The sequence below is a fragment of the Rhea pennata genome, chromosome 11 (assembly GCF_028389875.1).
Source record: "Rhea pennata isolate bPtePen1 chromosome 11, bPtePen1.pri, whole genome shotgun sequence".
NCBI classification, from domain to species: domain Eukaryota; kingdom Metazoa; phylum Chordata; class Aves; order Rheiformes; family Rheidae; genus Rhea; species Rhea pennata.
The window spans coordinates 18,663,274-18,677,086 of NC_084673.1; positions in this window are offsets into that span (position 1 = coordinate 18,663,274).

Here is a 13,813-nt window from a genome sequence, read left to right on the forward strand (position 1 = left end):
CGCCACATTGTCAAAAAGCAGCTCTGAAATGTGCTTAAACTCACGAGAAAATTGCAATTTGGGGAGCTAGTTCTCATTTCTCGCTGACTGCAGTTTTCACAGATTTTAATTAGATATCTATCATTCTCATGATCGCTACTGTAATTATGGAGAGTTATGAAATGCTGGAAGTGGTTCTTTGTTATCCAAAGTTTCACTTGAGAAAAAAAAAAAAAAAAAAAGCAGCGGATTTTTCGGAACCACAAGTTTCCGTCCCAGTAACAACCGTTTGCTGTTTGAGACCACGGGAGTCGCTCGCCCTCACCCAAATTCAGCTGCGACCGAGCTGCACCTGCTCAAATCCGAGCTGCGCCTGGCGTTTTGTCATCGCAGGACCCGACCTCGCGCAGCGAAGTCCTCCTCCCAAGCAGGCAGCCCACGTCTTACCTGCCGGCACGCACTGCCGTTCCTTCCCACCACCGAAACAGATCCTAAGCCAGTTTCGTGGCAAAGCGCATTATGCAAAATACACAGAGTAGATAATTCGGACCTCAGTCCCTTCTGCTAAAGGCTGTGAAAATCAGAAGAGGGGGAAAAAGGTGTAGCTATGAGTAGGATTTTACCCTCTCTGCTAAAATAACTTGTTTAGATTGGACCTAATAACAGAGAACAAATCACTAATAAGGAGACATGCCTGCTTATCGCACGTTGCGCAAGATCGATTTGATGAAAAATAAGATTTGCTGCGCAGTGTACTGGAGCATACAATAAACATTTCCCGCAACAATATGGACACATCCTTATCTGAGCTAAATCCGTACTCTGGAAGCAGAACCTGCTAGTGGCTCAGGACTCCTAAAACACTTCAAATAACGAGCATTAACGGACACAGCCGGCACGCCTGCCACCACGGAAACACGGGGAACACTTTGCAAAGGAATACAGCATGCTATTTAAACTGCAAAGGAAGTTACAGGTAACAAGACAAAAAAATCATTCATCGTTCTGAAAGTAAGAAAACTGCACAGTTCTTTAGGTTTTGACATCAGTGTTGCACTATTGAACAGCAGCTAAATTGAATAACGAAGGCTCCTTTTAAGGATCTATGTATTTTACTCTTCTTCCAAGAAAATTAAAAGTTTTTAAACTGTGTGACAGGATTAATTAAAAACTCTGAAAATCAGCATTACAGCCACAAGGGATTCAAAATTTCCACCATCCCACTTCCATTAGTTTTGCTTTATTTCTAGCAAATGGATTTCTAGTGAACAGTTTGACTTATTACCGTGATATTTAAAGCTAAGTGTTTATTCTCAAACCAGTATGCCACTGGCAGAGTCAGGGTGTAGCCTCTTTTCCTTTTACCCCCTCTTTTCCTTTTACCCACCCAATTCGGGACTAATCAAGAGCTGGGTTTTTTTTTTTTTTTTTTTTTTTTGCCTTTCCCCACTATTACCAGGATTCAATCTGACGACCTAAAAAGCTAGGAGATCCCGATAGGAAAAGTGCAAGTCTTCCAAAGCAAGGACTAAGTCACTCTAAAATCCAAGTTCTTCCAAAATGAAACCTATTCAGAGCAAATCCAAGATACTGAGCTTGATTCAGCACTGGAGAAACCCATCCAGGGGCTGTTGTGGTCTTACCAACCTTCTTCCCTTCATTCCACCACCTGCCTTTATTCCTTTAGGAGAGAATAACACTGACTGAAAAAGAAATCTGTACTCAGAAGCCTTCAAAACTGCAGAGTTCCAGATTTTCTTTTTTAATTAAGTTATTTTTAAAAAAAACTTCCATCTCTGAAACTTTATTTTCCACTCTTCCTCCTGGGATGGGCTTTGCACCACAGCACAAAACCAGACCGGTTGGCTGATACAAGGCAGCAAAACACAGCAACTTAGTCACTCTTTAAGACAAAATCTAATAAGCATAAACTCACAGCCAAAAACCAGTGCAGTGTGTCCGTCCAGCCAAAAGTCCAGCCTGCTTTAGTGAATCATCATCATAATATATTATTATTTGTAGTGCTGATAAGCCTCAGTTATAAAACAGCTCTACTGCCAGTGTGGCAACTATTCAAGCAGAGTTCATCCATATACCAAGCCCTACTGCCTAAGAGATAAGGCTACTTTCCGATTTATCAAAATGTGAATAATTCTGAATATAATCATCCTGATAAAGAATAGAAAACAAAAAAATAGATTATCAGCTGTGAGGCACCACCATGAATGTTATTACAGATCTAGCCCAGTATGAATATTGCCCTTGGAAATACACTAAAAAACAAAGAACAGTATCTATGTCACACAATTCATGTTATTCTGTGCAGGCAACAATTAGAAGCTCCCCACAGTCCAAAGAGATTTGTGTCATTTAAGTCATCTGAGCATCGAGGACACACGTTGAACAGTTGAAGTCAACGCTTAATATTGTCTAGGTCAACGGTACTAGTTCACCATTGCTCCTGAAAAAAGACAGACAAATGTTTTCCTTACAGCATTAAAGCACCTGGGCTTCTATTATTCCCTGTTGTAAGGGAACATGCTTAAGCAGATATCATTTAACAAGCTTTCTAATTAAATATTTGTGCAGCAAAATGCTATTTAACACAGATTTTAATATTGCTTTTGAGAAATAATGCATTACAAGAGAAATGTTAGGCACATTTATCATTTAACCAGTATTCTGTAGTTCATGCCTGATCTAAACAAATACATATTTTGGCTATAACATTCTATATTCTCATTTGTGCCAAGCAGCGTGCTGTGAAGCAGAGAGATTGAGAGATGCAGCAGTATGCATAACCTTTAGCTTAGCTGTTATCACAAGGAAAACAGTTACTGTTGCTATGGTTGTTTGGTCAAACTGTCACCCCATATCAACATTGCTAGTATTCACACTTGATAAAAAGATATCTTAAAAAAGAAGACAGAGAAAAGAAAAGTGTTGTATAAAGGCAGCTCAGTTCTCGTCTAATCTCTTTTAAAAATCTGCCATGCTAATGCTAGTCTATATGCCCATCACTCAAATCATACAAGACCTCAAACATGGTGAAGTTCAATGGATGAAATACAATGAAAAATAGAACTTCTGTGTGTATTTTTTTCCAATTACACTGATGTTGAGATTTTTATTTGTGAACCACCCATAAGGTATTTTCAAGGTCAGGAAAAACACTGACTGGGAAAAAAAAAGTGATGATTTTCAGCTATGTGTAAACTGCGTTAAATCTCTGTGCAATCCACTGTACAACCTGAAACCTATCCCTTATGAGACTATTATTTCTCAGCGTCTTGTTAGTGCTGCTTTGCACATAACCTTGTGAACCATCCAGCTTTCCAAACAGCTACCCGGAGCCCTAAAGGTGTACTGACAACTTTCATGATTAGCCTTGGAAATTTAAATTAAACTTCGCTTCAAACACAGCTGTATACAGCAAAGGTTTGAAAGTATTCCTGCAAGGCAAATTTTTAGACAATTCAACAGCTTAAACAATGAAGCACGTGAGCCAAAAACAAAATTAAATTCATCTCACAGTAAACCTGGTTGTTTTATTCCAGCCTGATGATAGGACTTGAACTATGCACACAGACCACAGAGTTATGCATATTTCTACAAAATAGTATATGTGTAAATAAAAGTGCGCTTATTTAAAAATGGTAACAAGTGAGGCTCTTTCAGATGTTTTAAGACAGACACTTTGCATTTTTTGTAAGTAAAACTAGTGCACTCTTCAGACACTTTTCTAAAAATTCATCCCCAAATGGTGGTTTATTCACGGTCTCCCAGGTTGGAAGTGACAGCTATTAATTTGCCTGTGCGTATCACTTCTCCTTCAGTAAGCGTCTTTGTGCTCTCCAGCCCATTGGTGAGTATAGACTAATACTGACCCCAGCTGAGGGGTAAATACAATTTGCTGAAATACAAAACTGAGATTATTATTAAAAAGCTAGATTTTGAAAGCTGCAAGTACCAGCCTGTCCTCTCTATGCACCTGTGTTGCTCAAGTGCTCAGCATTTTGCTAGACTACATCCTAGGGCTCTAGATCTTGCTTTACACAAGTTTAACTCTCGATTTCTACAGCACATGTTTGCCACATGCATGATTTGGAAGGCCAAGAGAAAAAAACTCAGTGGTGGCAGTTAAGGATTTTGTTTTCCTGAGAAGTAAAAGGTGAGTCATAACAGCTTCTCTGGAAGCAGTAAGAGCACTGTGTATTTAAGTGGAAACAGAATAATCACTTGCATCAGCAGGGTAGGTGAGACTGCCATTTCCTCCGGCATTAACGCACTGAGTCAGTGGTCCTGAACTCAGCATACTAACTTATTCTTTACAGTGATTAGACCACACCAGGAGAGAGCAGGAGAGGAGGTGTGTGACTGGCCATCCACCTGAGGAGCAGCATTCCCACCAATCCATTACAAGACAGTTTGGAAAAACATCCTCCTCTCTCACGCAGTGGCACTTAACAAGACGAGAAAATCCAATGCAGAAGAAGAAACGCATGTCTGAAATATGAAGGAAAGAAAGTCCAAGCGAGTACCTATTTGTAATGCGACCGTGGCTCCAGCTCAGACATACCCGTCAGGCAGAAGGGTACAAACAAGCATTTTGTTCTCAGTTCTCTGCTACAAACTTCAGGCTCTGCAGAAAAACAGAAAGCTACTTCAGCCCTCATCAAATCTCAAAACAGTTTTCAGCTATAAGAGAACTGGAAGTTGTAGAATACAACATAGTAAAACCCACGCATGATACGTTGCTCAGCTTAAAATATCCCTCTCGGTCTGCCTGAGCTTTCTGTTAGCCATGCCAAACAGCTCTGTAGGTCTCCATCCAAGCCTTTGCAAGCCTAATGACCTCCCTCGAAGGCAAATAGGTGTGGACGTTTGGAGCAAACCGGGTTTGGGGTTTGTTGTTTTGGATTTTTTTTTCCCCCTCCAAGTACACTAGTATCCTTCCAGTGCTATGAAATCAAAGCAATCATAGAACATTTTCTAAGCTAGAAGGGAGCTAAGAATACCCTTGCAGCAACAGGAGGGATGTAAATTAGGCAAAGACAACAATGTAAGAAATGGAAATACCAGAGCAATTATCCTTCTGGGGCATTACGTATTCTAATGAGGATGAGAAACGACAACAGCTAACTCAACCCTGGTACGTCAAGCCATTAAAGTTACTCAATGTATCGTGGAACAAAGAACTAAGACAAACCGAGAGAGAAGCTGAACCGAGAGGATTATCGCAGGAACAGAACGGATGGGGACGAGCCCTGCGCCCCGAACAGCGCCTTGCCGCACGCAGGTGCACCCACTGAGCCAGGAAACATCAACCACCGCATCTGGGAAGCGGGCTGATCGGCCGCCCCAGCGCCTCCGCTTGCGTTCCAGCTCTGCCTGAGCACGTCGATCTTTAAGGTTCACAGCAAGTCCTATTAATTTTTTCAAGCATCTTCGCAAGACAAGGGCTAACAGGAAGCAAATTCAGGTTTTTGCTGAGATGGGAAATTGGGGCCACCGTTGTCTCAAGACGTCGTTTTAACGTGTGACCGGCTGAGGTCTGCGTGGTGTGCTGCAAGCAAGCTCTGCTCGCGCTTCAGGTCAGCGGGACACGAGCGTGCTCCGATCCGACGCTGTGCGACCGCATTACCGCGGCACCGTACCCAGGTGTACGTTCACTGACTTTTCAGTAGTCTTCAGGAGCCCCAGCACGTGGCGCTGGCTTGGGGCATGCAGTCATATGCAGCCCCAACTCACCCCGGGAGCCTCTTATTTGCCCTTCCCTTGCTTCTGGGTTTCACTGCTTGGCTGTGGGTGCTTGGGGGGCACCGCAAGCCACACCGGGGGCCACCCCAACCTCATCTGCACCAGCCCGAGCCAAGCAGGAGCAGCGGAGATTTTCGAGAAAAGCCTGACAAGCTTTTGCCCTAAAACGCAACACTTCATATGCTCCGGCAATTGATGCTTTCAAGGCTAGCTCCAAAAGCTATCCTCAAGATAAACAACCAGCCAGCCAAAAAACAAAAACAAACAAAACACTTTGAGAACCATCTAGCAATAATACTGCTGACCCCCCCTCAACGCTAGTGCTGCTGGCTGGAGAGCTTATCATTACTTTCCTTATTTCCATTCCCTATTAGTGTTCACCACTACCATCTAGAGTCTTTATTTGTACTAGCTTTTACCACAAAATGGCAAGGCCATTCCATAAAGTGTTAAAATGCAATAATTTCAATAGACATTAAAAAAAAAAAAGCCTACTACAACCTGGACTGCAAAGAAAAGTTTAATTCGTTTCCCAGAAATACAGCTAGGTCTGCACTCTTGACTCTCCTACGTCCGTATCTAATCCACAAGGCCCTTATTCAGCAGAGAATAAAGCGCTAAGGGCATAAGCGGAACAACAGCAAACGTTTGATAGCAAAGAATTGTTCAAGTCAGAAAAGCCTATAGTAGTTCCTGTACAACATTTAAAAGAAAAGTCCCAATTTACCTGGCTAAGTTTTAGCGGTGTCCGAGACACAGACACAGCATAAACCCCCGTGCAAGAGGGGATTCTACCTGTCACTTAAAGCAACTTCGGGATTGAGCTAAGAGTCTGTAAAGGGTGACAGACACATACGCATCTGTAAATTTGGGAGGACATACATCTTTCACTTCTTGGTTAATTCATAATGCAAAAGACAAAAACAGGAATTTAAATGGTAACGCAATCCGTGTAATTCAGAATTTTGTTCATAACATCTTAAAAGGGAGCTTCTACTCTAAGCTCTTTACAGACTCTAGGTCCAGAGAGTGTAAACTGAATTTTGTTTTCAAACATTCTCCCATTGAACCACACTTGTTTTGGTACTGGGCCAAGAACACCCCGTTTGGTGCGAAATCACTAGACGAAACTCCATCCCCTCTGTTCCACGATCACGTCATAAAGTACAAGTTTCACTTTACCCAGTTTTTAGAAAGAAGCGCAAGTCGCAAAAATAAAAGGCAACCTCGCCTTCTCCAGACTTTGACCCTTCTTCTCACTTGGAAGAAAGGGTAACCAGCGAGACCACCCGTTAACGTCCCGCGAGTGAAAACTGCGCGTTGGCGCTATCAAGCCTTGCCCAGACCAGGGCCCCTGCTTGTCCCCCGGCTTCCGAGCGCGGTGATGTGCAGCTGCAGCTGTCAGGAGGCATTACGCCGTGTCAGCCCCGGACGCGGCGAGAGGCGCAACTGCTTCTGGCACGTAAGAAAATGACAAATCAGTCCGGCGAATTTGAAGAGACAGTTTTCTGGAGGAACGCAGGTGCAGAAGCTGGGCTTTAACAAAAGGTTTTGTTTTCGAAGGCAGGAAGTAAACAATAAAAAAAGGCCATTTTATCCTAAGTAGATTTCAGAAAATAAATTTTCTATCCAAATGTTTTGCTACAGCTGCACACTGCAGATTTGAAAACTGACAGATGAGATTTCTTTCAAACTCCAAAATAAAGCAAATGGCAGAGAGTGAAAGAGACCAACAATTTCATATCCATTAGGATCTCACCACTTCATTTTAATCAGGAATCAAGTGCTGACTCTAAGAAATGGTCCAGAATCCGTCTACCTCGCTGAGCTTTCACTGCAGTGAAGTTCAGCCAGTTCCCACGTTTGCAGTTGCATCCCGAACGAGTAATGGGCGGTTAGCAAAGATCTTCGCCAGACTGCAAACCTTTAGCACCAAGAATAGTCGACCTTGGCGCAACCCCTGTAATAAAAGGGTACTCCCAAATTTTAGTTTATTAAATACTATCTGTAGCGACCTCTCTGTCTGATCCAGAGGAGAGGAGGAAGGAGTGGTGGTAGTCATCCTCCTTGGTCCATGCAAGGGATTCAGCTCTGAGACTCCCTTCTCTGCTCGCCCATCTTCCACTGATGCCTGTGGGAGTCGAGCACGGAAGGAGAAAAACACAAAAGCATCGATGCTATGATGAAAAATACGAGGAAAATACTTTTACATTTAAAAAGTAAATTTGTTTACTGTGGTCACTTCACAAAAAAGGGGGGGGGGAAACACCTCTCCCCTCATCTACCCCCCAAAAAGCAGGAATTGGCATGAAAAGGTGGGGGTTGACTTGGTCCAAACACTCTGATACTTCAAACATAGGAATTTTGTACCTGAATGCAGCCTGGCTCATTCAGGTTTTGCCAGTACTAAACGTAGCCTTTTAAAATCATATTATATGGATGCAGCGGAGACTTATGCTTTTGCCTTACACTCCAGCAGAACTGCACATTTTGTGTTTTATTTTTTAAAGGGGGGAAAAGAAAGGAGAAAAAAAAAAAAGAGTATAACAACACGTCAAATCCAATCTGTCAGCGATGCAGACAACTCCAGATGCTAGGGACATCTGAACTCACAGGGAGAACATGCATTATCAGATAGATACGTAGCAGGTTTTATCTATGAAATCTTACCATTGCTGGGGAATCGTGGCAATGTTTTCGCAGGAATGTAATGTTGTTTAGAAACAAGCCGCAGGCAAAACCTACTCGCAGATAACACTGGCGAACCACGAGCTGCTCCTCAAGAACTCGCGGTTCTCACACGGCCACTGCGCCTCCCCTTAACGGCAAACATTAAACCCGGGATACAGGAGGATTTTGAAGCAGCAGTAAGGGCCTCGTTGTCAACGTGACCCAGAAATGTTATTTATTTACAAGATTGGGAGCCAGTGATCTCCCAAACTCGAAACCAAATCCCCAGCGTTGGTTCCATCTTCTTTTTTGCTGTATGAAACATCTAATACAGCGTGTGTGAAATCTCACAGCGATGCTGGAGTCTCAGTCACTGTTTCTAAAGTTTTCTAACTGCAAAAAGTACTGACATACAAAATATGATCAGGAACCCATTGGCCTAATACGGATTTATTTTTCCTCCCACTAGCACACCAATTTAATTAAATAAGATACCAAACCAATTAATAAGCCCAACTAATAAGACATGCTCTCTATTAGCATATTAAGCTAAAGTAATTTCTCCCTGTGACTATTTATGATAGCAGCTATTCACTTGGTAACCATTTACATAGTAACAGCACTAAAAAATACCATTGTTTGAGGACAAAGCAGGTGGGAAATTAAATGCTGTATTTTAAATTACATCAGTTCTTTAAAAAGTATATTCAGTGAGAATAAAAAGCATGGGGGAAATTCCTGAAAATAAGAGTGAAAAATAGCATGTGCCACTACCTTTGTCAAAGCCACCCGACTCAGCCTTAGCGGTGCTGATTTAGGTAAACTTCTGAGCCTCTGGTGACCCAACAGACCATACCAGACCTTTAAGACATCGAGACTGCAGCAGCAGGAGGCACTGTTAAAACAAAGGTAACATGTTGCCTTCCACGAAGGCAAGCGAAAGATTCCTGCAGTGAAGTCGCCACCGCTACGAGGAGGAAGGGTCAGTTAGAGCATTTTAACCCAGTCTCTCCGTTTTCCCCCCTAGGTGTGGCAGAAACATACTGCTCTGCCCTGAAGTAGCTGATGGAGGATGGTGCCCAAAAATCACTCCCAAAGTTGGGCCAATTGCCAAGAAGAAAGAGAGATGGGTCTGACTGAAAACTTCTTGGGAGAGACCAAAAGGGTTTCTGCAGCATCACTGCTGTAGCACAGCCAATACATACTGTTTATGCTAAGCAGGAAGGAAAAGCTATCCAAATGAGGACAAAAATCAGTGTATCCAGAAATTTCTGGGCTCATCAGTGGATTTCATCCAAGTTAGCAATACTGCAACATCACTGCCATTCCCTTGGAGTTCTGGAGTACGGCAGCCGAGGCGCAAGGAGCACACCCCCGAGTCAAGGTGAGAGTCCCTGCGCAGCACGGAGCAGCATCCTGCAGCACCTACCCTTTGCAAACGAAGAATCCAGCCGTGAAATTTGTGAAGACACTAACAGCGCTTGCCGAACTCGGCTCTGTCATCAGTTCCCTAGCTGCCACCGATTCGCTCCAGCAAACGCCTGCGTTATTTGAGGGTACCCTGCCGAGGGCACCGACTCGGGTGCTCCGTTCAGCAGATCTCCGCGTTCGCACGCGGGCGCACGTGCGTTATCCAGCCGCCGGGATGCCGCTGCTTGGCGCAACAAAGCGCCGCTGCTTCACGCGGAGCCGAGCTCGCTCCTCGCCGCGGGGTCGGGTGGTCTCTGCCTCGTGCTGCAGGCGGCATTTGGGGAGAGCTCGAGCACAGTCACCCATCACAGCTGGCTGCAAATGCGAGGAAAAACATGAACATCCTGTGGACTTTCCAACCTTGGAAAGAAGTTACCAAGCTGTGTCAGTAAGTGTCTAGAGATTTTATTTTATTCTTTTTTTCCCCCTCAGTGGGCCCACAAACTTTCACAACAACGGTACAGGTGAGGTAACAACCTCCAGCAAATGGCACAAATGAAGGAGAGAGTGAGAATTTCCTAAGCCAACTGGCCAGCCAGCTTGGGAAGTGCCTGCAACAAAAAATCAGCACTTAAAACCACCAAGTGTCTATGTTCCATGAAAAGTCTAAGTTTTGCTCAAACACAAGAATTTAAGTGCTGAGTAGAAGCTTCAGTGTAGCAGAGATCCAATGGTTAAGTAGCAACAAGACTTCACACATATCCATAAAAAACTGCCATTATTTAGAACATTAAGCTTAAATCCACTTTGTCTCTCCTGTAGTATAGATGTTTATTGGCCTGCTGTTGACAAATGTGATGCAAGACTCCTTTTTACATCAGAGATTAATGAAATTTTCTGGAAGTTATTCATCACTGCAAATAAAACTTTTCCTACATTTGTGCTAAACAGTTATTTGCTTTTTTAATTTAGAGTTTGATCCTTAAGATGATACTGAATTTTCCTGCTAAACTCCAGTTTGTGTCCATAGTGATTTGTACAGCACACTAAACATTGTATATTTTGTGTATTTTCATGAATAACACTTTCAGGTTACACATAAAAATATTCAGCTGCAGCATGTTTATAAGTGCGTTAAATGCATCAAGGAAATTTTAATCCCAGAATCTCATCTCCTCCAACAGTTCCTCTTCCTCATAATTTTCTCGTTTTTATCTAATAGTCACTTTGTTTCTGTCTTTGATTTAGGATAGGTCATTTGAAGGAATAATATTTTTAAAGTGCAAAATACATAACAGATGTCCTGTATTTATATCACACATATAACCTAACTACGAAAGTGGTTATAATCTATAAAAAAGGGTGAAGGCAAAAAAACACTTTGCACCTTGGTTGTATCATGTGTGCATGCATGCACGCACACACACACACACATATATATATATATATTTATACATGCACTATTTGCAGTGGAGAATGAGTCAGACGTGGTATTATAGCTACCATTTGCCCTTCAGAATCTCTCTTTGACATTAACCTGCCTGAAAATCAGAAGGTAAACGTGAGGAAGCTGTTAAGGAGCAAAGTCACAGCATACAGAGCGAGAGCAAAAATAAGGTACTCTGAGGAAATAACTGAAAGGTGAAGGGTGGGAGGAAGGACTGTGCGAGATGGGAGATACACCCTGCACAGTTTCCAAGCTATGCTCAGGATGAAAATCTCAGAGACACTAGAAAACAGAAAAGGTGAAGCGAAAGGCTGCAGGCTGGTCGGGGGAGTCGGGAGTAGCCAAGAGGCCAGCACAGAGTCCCATCAAGAGAGAAGCAGCACGCCAAGGGCAAGGCTTTGCTTTTCCTGCCACGACAGAGTAGCTGTAGTCAAGGCAGGTTTGCAGAGGCTGGCAAGAAACTGGAAGCGTAAGACCAGGCTTTGACCCACTCCTTTACTCGCTCGGTACCTTAAGGACACGGTTTTATATAGCAGGACAGTTTGAAGACCCTTTTCGTATCGCTATAGACTCGTAGGTACCAAAATTGAAGGCCCGTGTTGGGAATGGGGACAACAGTCCAGAACGGGATTCCAAAAGCGGGAGTCACTCGGCTCCAGCCAGGCAGGCGGTGGGAAGTCAGGGCTTGCACCAGAAAGGACGTCTAGGGTGGACTAAGAGCAGCCCGCGAAAAGCTTGAAACCATGAACGCAATACTAGAAATCATTTTTGACAACAAGAAAAAAAAACTCATATTTTTCATTATATTTCTTCTTCCTACTCAGTAAAGAAATTAATTGCTACAGAATCACAAACCACCAGGCAGAAAGGTCTTTCAGGAAAAAAAAAAAAAAAAGAAAAGAAAAGAAAAGAGAAACTGTTGACAAGTATCAGGTAGCTTATTCAATCATCTGCAGTGCTTGACCCGATCTTTTGCTAAGGCTGAAATATTCAGCCGGCATAATTTCCAAAGCCGGGAAAAGAAACAATCCATCGGACAAACAACAGTTACAAAAAAATACAGACAATATCATATCCTGGAAAGGGCTCAGTAATAGATCTGTCATCATTCAGCTAATATTTTAATCAAGGACAGCCTCCTCCCACCCTGAATTCCATAAATCAAAACCCACTTTAATTAGAATAGTTTCTTTGCAGTGCCTTATGCTGTCACTTAAAAAAAAAAGTCACAGTAAAAGCATACCGCTAGCCCAGCAGAGGTGCAGATAAGACTTGTTTCATGAAGGACTTCATTTTCCCCGTTCCTGTTGTTGTTTCCGTTATCTGTTCCTCATTAAGAGGCTTTGCCGCCGCGGACCTCCCTGCAAAGCTCACACGAACACCGTCCTGGACCTGCAGCGCCTGACGCAAGGAGGAAAGCGCTCTTCCCGCAGCAGCTCTAGCAGACAGCCGGACGAGGCAGAATCCGTTCGCTTACGAGCAACAGCCACTTCCAGGCATCTCTGTAAATACTAGTCTCCTCTAGTAGCTCCAGAAAGCTTTGGAGCCTTGATAATAAAGTTTCCAGGGCTCCTGAGGAGCCACCAGGACTGTCCTCCTGTCTGCCCCACAGCCCAGGCCACCTCAAAACATCCATTCCAAATATAAATGAAATTAATATTTGCACCAGTGAGTTCTTCAATGTTTTACTCTATATATGTTTTTTGATAGCAACCAAAACCACTGCCAGATTCCCGGAGCACCTCAGAAGGTGCGACAGAACCTTAACTCCTCTCCCTGCTCCTCCTCACCCCGGTCCTTTGCACCATGCTGCTCGTGCTAAACGCTACCCTAACGCTTAGAGATTCCCACAGATACCTTAGGTTTCCAGAGTTACGTGACTTTGCCCGTACGTGCCCTCTTAACCCCAGGCGAGGCGGCGATGGGCCGCGTCACACGGGAACGGTGCCTCCCCTCCCGCCCCTTGGGTGAACGGCGCCGACGCGCAGCACCGCGGCCGCCCTGCCTAAGCGGCGCCTCGCGCCGACCGCGAACCCCAGGCCGCAAGGCACGTATGCGACGGGCAAACGAGCCGAGCAAGGTCACGAAGCCCCAAATGGATCAGAAATAAGAACTTCAGGTCAGCGCCTCAGAGGGCTGCCGAAGTCAGGAGTGCTTCATCTGTTTACATCAAGAGAAGATCTGTGGTAGAAATATTAAAAAAAAAAAGTGAGTGTTTCTGCAGAGCCTCCATTCTACATCTCAGTCACACCATATACAGACAATTGTGTAACTTTTGAATACAATGCATCACAGTCTCTGCTGTTTTTCCTCTTGCCAATATAATCACGGCTAGTAAGATACTATTTACTTGAACGAAGTCACTCCAAATATGTGTCCGTGTAAGAAAGAAGAAAATCACCCCCAAATGATCTATTTAGAAATGAAAAATAGGAGAGCTGTAGCTTTTAAGTTTGGTATCTGTATCTAGTGTACAGAAAGGAGAACGTATGGGTTAATCTAATCCAGACTGCTAGCAGTCATCTCTTGTGACGCAGCGTTTGCCTT